This window comes from Amblyomma mixtum, chromosome 4, assembly GCF_055824585.1.
Source record: "Amblyomma mixtum isolate Tamu chromosome 4, ASM5582458v1, whole genome shotgun sequence".
Taxonomy (NCBI): Eukaryota; Metazoa; Arthropoda; class Arachnida; order Ixodida; family Ixodidae; genus Amblyomma; species Amblyomma mixtum.
Genome location: NC_143015.1, coordinates 42,695,880 through 42,705,109, shown reverse-complemented (window position 1 = coordinate 42,705,109; position 9,230 = coordinate 42,695,880).

Genomic DNA, 9,230 nt, shown 5'->3' with positions numbered 1-9,230 from the left:
AGACTTCGCTCCATTTAACACTACTATCTGACGTCTCAAATGCAAATATTCTTTAATCCAGGCAATAGCTGAACAAGTTATGTTGTACCACAATAGATTTTCAAGCAGTAAAGAACGGGAGACTAAGTCAAGGGCTTTTCTGAAATCCAAATATATACAGTCAATAGTGAATCCGTCGTCCAAGGCACCAGCCAGATCATATGTAAATTCGCTCAATTGCGTGACACAAGAAAATCCAGTACGGAAACCATGTTGCTGGGGGGATAGTAACGAAAAAGCGTTCAAATGAACGCTTCACGTCAGGCGTCACGGCCACCTTAGGTGCCACGGTTGCCAAGGACATGGAAGCTCTCATCGAGGGGAACACGGAGTTGCTTCTAGAGCGTGTAATCAGCATCACAAGAAGCATTGGACGTTTTTTAATTCAGGGCTGCATTCTTTAATCTAAGGAACCAGTACCGACCCCCAGTTTAAACCGCCATACTGGGCCCATAAAGAGATAAGGCGCTACGGCGCTGCGTTTCGCAGTAGGGTGTCTAGCCTTTCCCTGCCTTGTTGCACCGCTGGTTCCCTCAGGAAACAGATTGCTTTCAGATTAGTGAAATATAATTCTTACACAGCTTTCTGTTTTCAGCACATGCTATTTCGCGTCCTAAAATGATATTGGGACTAATGAACTCGTAGGTATGACGGAATCGCATCTGGCCGGGCGAATAAACTTTAAACAATACGGACGCCCATGATCCACGTTGAAAGAGGGTGATGTTTGGCTTTAAGCAAACGAAACGGATATCTTTGCCAAGAGATCAAATGTCAGTTTTGTTATACTGCTTTCAGAAGAACATTTGGATAATTGGCAATAAGGCATCAAAATAAGTTTCGCCTTGTAAGTGCAAGATTGCACCTGCAAGGAGAAAAGGCACCGAATTTTCAGATTCTTGGAACTACTTCTAAACAGGGTGGCCGCGCAGATATTGTTTTTTGTTGATCTTTGATAGGTGTTTATTGGGAGCTGATTTATAAAAAAAAAAGTTGCTGGCAAGCGTATCAACAAAACATAACTCCCTTTTGCCATAAGAATACTATGAATCCTTCCGGCACCAACAAATCTGTAAGTATATAAGGTGTGACTTCAGTTTGGCAGGCCTGTGGAAAGCTTTGGTATCAAAGCCAATAATGGCTGGAAGAAACAGTGCCTTGGATAATAAACACCTCTACAGACTTCTATAAAATCTCCTCTACAAGACAAGGATGGCGCATCCTACAGCCACATGCGAGCGCGGACAAGGGCACCTGCGATTGGGGCTACGAGCTTGTACTCGAAGATTAAAGTGAACGCATTGCAAAGAAGCACACTTCGTGCGTTTCGAAAGCATAAAACACCTGCGACGGTCCCAAAGAGGCTCTCTTTGGTCATCTCTTGAGGATATTCTGTATTCAAAACTGGATACAATTTATCTCTTATAAACATATATTACATAATTTTTTGGGTTTCTCCGTGTGCGTCACTCTGTACATGCATGAAGCCAGTTTTCAGCAACGCTATTCTCATAGTCGCTGTTGTTGCAAGCCAACTAGAACATGAACACGGGGCCTCCTGTCCTGCTTCTCAGTTAACAAGGGGATATTATTTGCAATCGCTTCTCATACAGGGTCTGGCACACGCCTACTCAAGAAATATTTACTTTTGTGTCTCTTTCTTTCAACTCCCATCTGCCTGCATAGGCGGCGTGACAATTACGCAGTTGGCGATAGTCATTTTGCCCTGGTGGGACGATTGAACGCCGTACAAAGGTACAGGCCAAAATACGCAGACAAAAAAGGTCCAAATGTAGCCGTTAAATACAATCTAAGCTAAAAACCGTGTTCTGTTTCAGAAAAACGTAGTGAGGGATGGGCACAGAAAATGGTGAACAATGCTGAACCACTTCAGATAAGCTTTTGATGAGTTGGTCATTCCTGATGTTGATGAGCAATCGTGCCGTGGCCTCTTCACTGGAGCACCAGTCATGATGGCACAAAAACTACTTTTTTCTTTGGCCGCTAGCAGAGTACGCAAGCGTTGACACTCATAATTTGTTTGCGCGCTCCAATTTCAATATACAATTTTATTCTAGCAGCTCACATCATCAGGAGCGAGGTTTGAACCGTGTTCCCGCCAAAATTTTGAGCTAAGAAGCGAAGCCATTCATTGAAGGTATTTTCTAAGATTCCTGAAATATGCTGACTAAAATGCTAGCACTTGCCCTCAGAGGTGTAATTCGGCAACGTGACTGTTTTACGGACAATAGCCAGTAGAGGTAACGGAACGAAATGCGGTCTACATTGGTCATTTATTTCATAGCTTAAAACACTACAATGCTGCAGTTTCTCCGTTCATTGGATATAATGCTTACCACATTACTTTAAGAGAAAGTGCAAGCAAAATTGTAATTGCAAGTTCTTTAAACTGAAGTGAAACGTGCCTGATTTTCAAAATTTTTGAATTCCAGAAAATTTTAACACCTATCTAAAATAAGATTACCCTTCGTGAAGACAGGAGTTCCGATGACGGTACAAAAGAGAGCGGGAAATAGTAAGGAAAAATTTCACCCGGATGCCTTCACTCGCTCTTCTCCCATTATTGTCCAGAAAAGTGTGCTTCTAGCCACGACGAGGTTTTTAAAAGATGTTAACAATTCGTTCTCTCTCAAATCATACAAGTGAAATATCATTTTCGGATTACTTCGAACACAGAATTTTCACATATGTACTACAAGCATATTTAGATTCCAAAAATTTGAATTATCGTTTTTGTCGGAATCAAGACTCGCCCTCCTGAAGAGTCACACTACAGACGCTTTCCGACCCTTCGGGTATAATACGATTTCTTTGCAACTAAACTACTGCGTTTCATGCAATTATAAAGTGTATTCGACTGTCGGTTAGCTTAATCACGCGACAACCTCAGACCAGCCCGCGCTGGAGCAGCGATGTGGCGAGGAGCGGCAACACCGCAGCGCGGTCGTGGCACTGATTGTCACGTGGTACTTCGCTAGTAAATGAACGTGATTTGATGCAAGTCGCTTGGCGCTCCCCGCAGACGCGCGGTTGCAAAAAGGCTTCAGAAACGGAACAAATTTGTGCAGCTACAGCGACGAGGGTAACAGGACTTTTGAAATTCTAAGAAACACTATGGCTGTAACGAAATACCAGCTACAAATCTATCTGTTTGCAGTCGGACGCCTACCGCTCGCAGTTAAAAGGTTAACTGGTCAAATGTTTAGGGGAATCCCCCAAGGTGGAGAAGATTTGTAATAAGGGAGTAATTACTCATTGGCATCCACCCAAGCGCAGCCATACGGCTACAAGGAAAGCTATACAGCTTTCTCAGAAACTTCGTAGTTAAAGAAAAATTCGTCCTGGTCCGGGGTTCGAACCCGGAACCACCGCCACCCAAGCGCAGCCATACGGCTACATAGAAAGCTGTATAGCTTTCCTATGTAGCCGTATGGCTGCGCTTGGGTGGATGCCAATGAGTAATTACTCCCTTATTACAAATCTTCTCCACCTTGGGGGATTCCCCTAAACATTTGACCAACACTCTTCCCACTTCGAGTTACTGATCAATTCGCTCTCGCCCTACCATAAGCTTGCCGTCCCGGTTAGCTCAATTGGTAGAGCGACTGCTCCGGTGTGGCGGTGGTTCCGGGTTCGAACCCCGGACCAGGACGAATTTTTCTTTAACTACGAAGTTTCTGAGAAAGCTGTATAGCTTTCCTATGTAGCCGTATGGCTGCGCTTGGGTGGATGCCAATGAGTAATTACTCCCTTATTATAAAAGGTTAACTATTAATATTCAGTCCATGACCGTAGTAAAAATAATTCGGCTCTTTTTTCACATGCGCTAGCAATGTTTTCACTGTGCCGTAAAAAGCTCTTCACCGCACAAAAGAATCAGCGTCGGACTTCCCTGCAGCACCTGGTATTATGTATGTATGTGTGTGTGAGGGGGGCGGGCTGATTGCATGATCCTGTACGAGGGCGTGAATGCATGTGGCCAAGCTCGTAGTTCCAAACCGCCGGTCATTTACTGTACCAATAGATTCCTAGCTGATCTTTGATATTGACATCGCTGGTAGCTTTCAATCTACGCTTGTGGTTTTGAGTGCTTTAATGTCCCAAAGTGATTGCGGACATGAGGGCAATCGTAGTGAAAGGCTCCAAGTAATTTCAGCCACTTGGGATTAATTACCGTGCACTGACAGCACACAGTACAGAGGTCTCTGGCATTTCGCTTCCATCGAAATGCGACCGCCGCGACTGGGATCGAACCGCCCTCTTTCAGGACAGCCGCGGAGCAGCATAACCACTGAATAACTGAGGCGGCTGTCCCATTGTACGCCTACCTTATTTTTTTGATACAGAATATAGCTTAGTTGAAGCTGCTTATTTATTTTTCTTTCTACTCGACGGTATATCTGTGAAGCCTGCAAAACCAATGTACAATGCGTCTCACCTGTAATTTTACACGTTTTTCAAGAATAGACTTTTTGAGTTCGATGAGTGCTTTTTTTGGCACAGTATTGTCAGCGGTGTGCTACATCAGAAGAGAGCTAGGACGTGCTATCTAGCAGGCTGGTTAACTAATATTGAGTGGTGAAATTTTTCACCGTATTACTGTTAGGCTCCCTAATTACTGAGGGACGTGTAGCCCACTGTAGGTAAAATCTATATCAGTTTTATCACTTCGAAAATGCGGTTACCCTCGGCGCTGTGGCCCAAGAAACATCGGCTTTTTGAACGAAATACGTACACTGGAGTGGTCGATTTGCCTGAAAACATCTTGAAAGTAAAAATTGGTAAATTGGTTTTTGATGAAGGGAAATACCGCCGTAGCTCTCTCACATACCTCGGTGGACGCCTGAACCCCGTCCAGTACTGGAGGCCTCCTAAATAATTTCGACCACCTGGGAATCTTTAACGTGCACTGAAATCGCGCCGGCGTCATCGCTTCGGCGAGACGCGGTTGTTGCGACGCGCGCCTGCTTTTTAAATCTCTCCCATCATACCTTTCAACACTCTTATATCTGCAGGTGGCAGCAGTTGTGACTCACCTCTAGCTAGTAGGCAGGCGCGTGCAGTTCTCTTTCCATCCTTATTTCAGTCACAACAACAACACAACAACAACACAACAAACGGGCGTCTTTTGCGTTGAGCCTTCATCGAAACACGGCCGCCGTTCCTCAAAAGCACATCTACTATTTGGCGCAATGTGGACGAATTTTTTGGGGCCAGAGCACCGAAGGCAAGCGCGTTTTAGATATACTGAAAAGTCGTATAATTATTACTTGCGGCGGACTACACGCCTCTCAGTAATTAAGGACCCTAATATTGCCACGTATCATTGTAGCGCCTGTTCGTTCGCGCAAGGCCGGAGGAAAGGGGTGTTATCATTTTTGTTCGTGACGCGAGAAGCGACCGGACTAATCTCGATTGATCACAGCTATGCCAAGCTGCATCTACGTGTTTCCAGATTACTCTAGATGATCTCGACCTGTTATCTCGAAGTTTCCTTCCGGGCTTTAAATTGAACGATGCCGCGAGCAGCGGGCATTCGTAGTTCGACGACTGACGAGCACGTTTGTTGCTTACGCCGCCGCCGAGTGATTCAGTTCTTTTGCGGGCGCAAGTCAGCCCAAATAAAGAGCTTCGTTTACAAGACTTTTTGGCGTCTTCCTGACCGCTGGACTGCCGTCACTACAACGTGACATCTGGTGGAGGTGCTGGGTGGCCTTTCATAATCGTCTTTTCTTGGGCTAGTTGATTTTTCATGCCGTAGGTGTTTGCAGCGCACACGAAACACGGACGGACAGAAAAGGGAACGAAACACAGCGCTGACTTTCAACTGAGCTTTATTGGAAAAATAAGTTGAAAGTCAGCGCTGTGTTTCGTTCCCTTTTCTGTCCGTCCGTGTTTCGTGTGCGCTGCAAACACCTACAGCCTTTCATGTTCCGGACACCCCCTACAAGTCGTGGCGCCAGCCCTCTGAGTCATCTACCGCAGGACCTGAGTCCAGTCCACCGCGCAAACCGACGCCTGCAAGGGGACGCACCTGAGTTCGGGATTCTGCAGGACCCTACCCGGAGGCGAAAGCCAGCAGCAACGTCTACCATGAGCTTGCCCCAGACGATCACTCCAATCATTCTTCAGCAGCCCCGGGTGCCACCAACCTTCGACGCTTCGCCTGGCGCCGACCCCGAAGAATGGCCGGAGCAGTTCGACCGTGTGGCTATCTTCAACAACTGGGACAATGCCACGAAACTTAAGTACGTCTTCTTTGCCTTGGAGGGACCAGCAAGAATCAGGTTTGAGAATGAGGAAGCTAGCCTCACGAACTGGGAAACCTTCAAGGAGCAGCTTCTCAAGACTTTCACGAACGTCGTGCGAAAGGAGAGAGCCCAGCAGCTGCTACAGTCTCGCATGCGAAACCCAAACGAGACCGTTGCAGTGTACACTGAGGAGATGAAGCGACTCTTCCGGCGTGCCGACTCGAGCATGACGGAAGAAGAAAAGGTAAAGCTGCTTATGCGAGGAGTTAAAGAACAACTCTTTGCGGGCCTCGTACGGAACCCACCAAAACCGACTCGTCAAAGAGGCATCGGAATTCGTCGAAGAGGCATCAACCATGGAAAAAACATTTGATGCCAGAGCCCGCCTTTATGACCGCCAGCAGCGCGTTTTCTCAGCAAGCTGCCTGGACACCGCTAACAACGATGACCTGCGGGAGGTTATACGTCAAGTTGTGCGAGAGGAGCTGCGAAGATTGCTGCCAACGGGAACGCAGCCGCAACTTTCATCGCTCACTGACGTCGTTCGGGACGAGGTTCAACAGGCCTTGGGTGTGACGCCGACACCCACGCAGCCTCTGCAGCCCCCGGCCATGACTTACGCCGCAGCTGTGCGCCGTCCTGCCCCTCGACGATGGGACCCAAGCCCCTATCGCCCTCAGCCAGCTGCGTTGGACCGCCGCCTACTCGCTCGCCCCAACCCGCCCGTCCTACGAGGGACGCGCGCAGTCGAGGAAATGCGACGAGTGGAGAACTCCCGACCAGCGCCGCCCACTATGCTTCCACTGTGGCGAAGCCGGTCACGTCCTTCGGCACTGCCCATACAGAAGACTGGGCATCTGAGGGTTCTCTTACGACGCTCCACGACCCCGACCCGGCCAGCGACCAGCCGAAATCGAGGAGGTTTTGCGTCGGGAAGAATGCTCACCGCCCAGCCGCCTATCACGCTCCCCGTCGCCTTCGTCTCCGCGCTTTGTATATCCTAGCCGAGGCTACGCAGTGCGCGGACGCTCCCCCAGCCCCCGAAGGTTAAATTGAATAAAGCAGCCTCTGGAGGTGAGGTTGCTTCCGAGCGCAAGTACAAAGATCCTCCATCGACAAAAACCCAAGTCCATGCCTCAACTATGACGACAACACCGACGACAACACCGCCGACAACACCGACGACAGCACCGACAACGACGACGGCGACGCGACCAGACTTGAAACTTTTACCGCTGCCCAGTGAAGTAAAGTCGGAGTACGCCCACCGCAGCCTCACTGCTCGACGAAGCCGAGATCGGACACCGAAGACAACGTACAATACGAGAACGTGAACAAGTGACCTTGAAGTTACGGTCGACGATCACGCGGTTACTGCCTTGGTCGACACTGCAGCTGACTACTGTGTCATGAGTGGCCCACTCGCTGTCCGACTCAGGAAGGTAACAACAACTTGGGATGGCCCGCTGATCCGCACCGCAGGTGGTAACCTCATTACGCCGTCAGGACGCTGCCCCGCGAGAGTTACTGTAAATGGGAGAACCTATGCGACAACCTTCCTGATCCTACAGCAATGCTCGCTAGACGTGATTTTGGGAATGGACTTCCTGAATGAACACCGATCGATCATCGACATTCGATCTAAGTCGATCAAGCTTTCCACGGACAAAGCCATACCTGTTGCGACGAGCGCGACTCATAACGTTGCCTTAAACGTCCTCGACGAAGCATTGAGTGTGCCGCCCCGATCAATTGTCCTCGCCCTCATAGGTACTGGAGACATCGAAAATGCCGAAGGCGTCATCGAGGGGCACAGCCAGTTACTCATGGATCGAGGATTGGGCGTCGAAAGGGGAGTCCCTGAAATCCGAAATGGCCAAGCCCAGGTGCTGCTAACCAACTTCACTGAAGAATACCGGCATCTAAACAAAGGTACGACGATTGCCTTTCTCGACGAGCTTCCAGACATCAGAGACATATTTGCCCTCCCCGACCAACCCGCAGAACCATCTGACCAAGGCCATCAACCCGCGTTCGACATCAACCCGGCATTACCCCGGAGCCGACAAGACCAAATATGCAGTCTTCTTCAAAGGTACAGCGATTGCTTTTCATCAGCATCGAATGTGCGACGAACCCGGCTTGCCAAGCACCGCATTTTAACAGAAGAACACGCCCGACCACTGCGGCAGAGCCCCTATCGCGTGTCGCCGATAGAACGCCAAACTATCCGCAAGCAAGTAGCGGAACTGCTACGTGAGGACGTCATACAGCCATCAAGGAGCCCCTGGGCAGCACCAGTTGTCGTAGTGAAAAAGAAAGACGGCCCCCTTCGCTTCTGCGTCGATTACCGCCGCCTGAACAGCATTACAAAGAAGGATGTCTACCCCCTCCCCCGCATCGACGACACATTGGATAGGCTATGCAACGCTAAGTACTTCTCATCGATGGACCTGAAGAGCGGCTACTGGCAAATTGAAGTCGACGAAAGAGATCGCGAGAAGACTGCGTTCATCACACCAGACGGACTCTTCGAGTTCAAGGTGATGCCATTCGGCCTCTGCTCTGCCCCAGCGACGTTCCAGCGAGTATTGGATACGGTGCTCGCAGGCTTGAAGTGGCAAATTTGTCTAGTCTACTTACATAACCTTGTTGTCTTCTCCTCAAGGTTTGAAGACCATCTCAGAAGGATTCAGATAGTGCTGGAAACAATCAAGTCTTCAGGACTAACGCTGAAACCAGAGAAGTGCCACTTTGCCTACGAGGAGCTGCTGTTCCTTGGTCACGTCGTAAGCAAGGATGGAGTTCGCCCAGACCCTCAGAAGACGGCTGCGATCGCAGAGTTTCCACAGCCTAATGACAAGAAAGCTATACCCAGATTCCTTGGATTGTGCGCTTATTACTGGCGATTCGTCAAGG